This window comes from Apium graveolens, chromosome 1, assembly GCF_009905375.1.
Source record: "Apium graveolens cultivar Ventura chromosome 1, ASM990537v1, whole genome shotgun sequence".
Lineage (NCBI taxonomy): Eukaryota > Viridiplantae > Streptophyta > Magnoliopsida > Apiales > Apiaceae > Apium > Apium graveolens.
Window position 1 is genome coordinate 173,918,443 of NC_133647.1, and position 2,743 is coordinate 173,921,185.

Here is a 2,743-nt window from a genome sequence, read left to right on the forward strand (position 1 = left end):
TTACTCAAGCTTTGAAAACAGAGATCGGTAACGTCTTTGTTTTGCTGTTTGATTCTTAGAACAGTTTATGAATATAAGATTTTTCTTTGTAAAATTATATAATTATCTGTCTGCAAATGATTTTTATACGAAATAAAATACGGTAAAAGGCTATTTATAATTATGAAAAATTAGTATCCCGTTGGATCATTCCGGATATAAAACGGTACGTTTATTTGTAAAAACTGATCCAAACGGTATCGGTTTTCGGGATAATTATCCAAATCAGTACAATTTGTACTGCAGTCTTGGTCTCAGCGCCTGGTTACACGTATTACGAAGTGATAATTGGGATAGTTTAATAAAAAGCTCCCGTTTATCGAAAATACGGGTTTTATTGATTTACCGAAACGAATATTGTATCGAAAATGTTGCACCGGGACCCGCGTAGGACAAACCGTAAGCCGGATCGAAAAAGTCGAAACATGGAATATGCTCGGAATATTACAATTAGGTTAGAAAGGAGTTCTCGAAAGAGTTTCGGGTTCCAAAAACGTAACAACGGTTGACGTCGGTTGGTTCCCGTTTTTATAAAATAGATTTTAATTACCCGGAAAAAGATTTTAAAAATTTCATATGATTCTTATAAATCTATAAATCAACATAAAAATAATTAGGAAGATATGACAATTATCTATATTTTATTTTGGACATATAAAAATTAAAATACTCAACTAATATTATTTTTGAATATACAAGTACATATATCACTTAACAATTAACTCACAGAATAGATACTGAACACACATATTAATTATTTAATAGTAAAAATAATTACACGCTATATCCCGGATATTACATGGATGCTTGTTTTCGATTTGTCTCTGAACCCTAGTACTCTTATATTATTTATTATCATGCTTTCATTGGAACCCATGGTGACGATGAGTTCGGTTATGAACTAATCGTAATCGTGGGGATCTAACAGATTTACTTATGGATTTCTATCATTAATTTATTTCAATATCTTGGTATGTGGTGATTGTATGATAAGCTAGTATTGGTTGTGCTTATTCGTCTTATGTGTGTAGCTAACATATAAGATAGTGTGTTAATCTCTATTGAAGCGATAGTGAATATAGAAGAGTAGAACTTGCCATGCTAGTATAGGTTCATATGTTATTGTTATGCATGATTTGTAGGTACTTTTAACCATCTTACTTGCCCTATGTAATCACGATAGATAACTTGCGCATTAAAACATTATGTTTTCAATTCTAATAGACATATAAGGACTAAGCATAATTGGTGTCTATTCAACTTCTATCTCTTGTGTGGATGTTTGGTAGTAGGGTATTCGTACAACGAATGTTGGCGTTTACTAGTTTCGTGTTATCTGATTAGTGTCATCACCATTACATGCTAGGGTTAAGAATAAAAAGGCTATTGAATGAAGTATTTAATAAAGTTAGGATCCCATGTTTGTCATACATACTAATTCAACCATTCGTGTTCTCTTAGTTATAATTGTTAGTGTAATTATTAGTTATAAACAATCTCAACTTGTTATTTATCTTAGCATTAGATAATAACTATATCATTGTTGTATAGGTGCATATTCTTAAATTAACCAAAGAGTCTCCGTGGGAACGAATTTGATTTATATGTTATACTACTTGCGAACCCGTATACTTGCGTGAATTTTAGCACGTGTTTTCGCCCTAACAAGTTTTTAGAGCCGCTATCGGGGACTCGGTGTTGTTAATTGTTTAGTTTATGTATTTGTCATCCGTGATCATCAAAGTTCAGTGACTCTGATATTTTACTTACACGGGTACTTGTTTTGTTTCAGGTACTCTAGAGAGCGTGTATGAGAACGCGTTCTCAATCTCGTGTCTTTGTTGAGGAAAAAGTTGAAGAAGAAGTTTTTGATGCAATGGGAGAACCAGCAGCGAATCCAAAGGCTTTGATGGATTATTCTTAACCGAAGATCAATGACATTCAGTCTAGCATTGTCAAACCAGCCATCTCGACTAATACTTTTGAAATCAAGTCTAGCACGAATCAATGGGTGCAGAATTTAATCCAGTTTAGGGGTTCGCCAACGGAAGATCCCAATATGCACATTAGGGATTTCATTGAGATCTGCGACACCTTCAAGTTCAATGGTGTTTCTGAAGATGCTGTGAAGCTGAGACTATTCCCATTCTCTCTGAGGGACAAGGCTAAGACCTGGTTACACTCTCTACCAGCTGGTTCGAATACTACTTGGGAAGATCTTGGTCAAAAGTTTCTCATTAAATTCTTCCTTATGGCAAAGACAACTACAATCAGAAATGCTCTTACTCAATTTATTCAACAATAAGGAGAATCTTTATAGGAAGTTTGGGAGTGCTACAAGGAGATGATTAGGAAGTGTCCTCATCATGGAATGCCTAATTGGATGATTATCAATTGTTTCTATAACGGGTTGGGAGCACAGTCAAGACCCATGCTCGATGCAACATTAGGTGGAACATTATGGGCAAAGAGCTATGAGGAAGCTTATGATCTAATTGAACTGATGGCTGCTAATGAATATTAGTATCCAACCCGGAGATTTCCACAGGGCAAGGTAGCAGGAGTTCTTGAAGTGGATACAGTTACAGCTATCAATGCTCAACTAAGGGCGTTGTCTATGAAGATCGATTCTCTGGCTAACTATGGTGTTAATCAGATAACCAGAGTTTGTGAGCTGTGTGCAGGTTCGCATGCGACGGAGAAA

General features: G+C 35.2%; 1 non-coding gene across 1 annotated transcript; it reads right to left on the bottom strand.

Annotated features, from left to right (window-relative positions):
* Nucleotides 1-2,305: 2,305 nt before the first annotated feature.
* Nucleotides 2,306-2,412, bottom strand: LOC141681015 (small nucleolar RNA R71). Its single transcript, XR_012558480.1, has one exon. It is a non-coding gene; the product is annotated as a small nucleolar RNA R71 (small nucleolar RNA).
* Between the last annotated feature and the right edge of the window lie 331 nt (nt 2,413-2,743).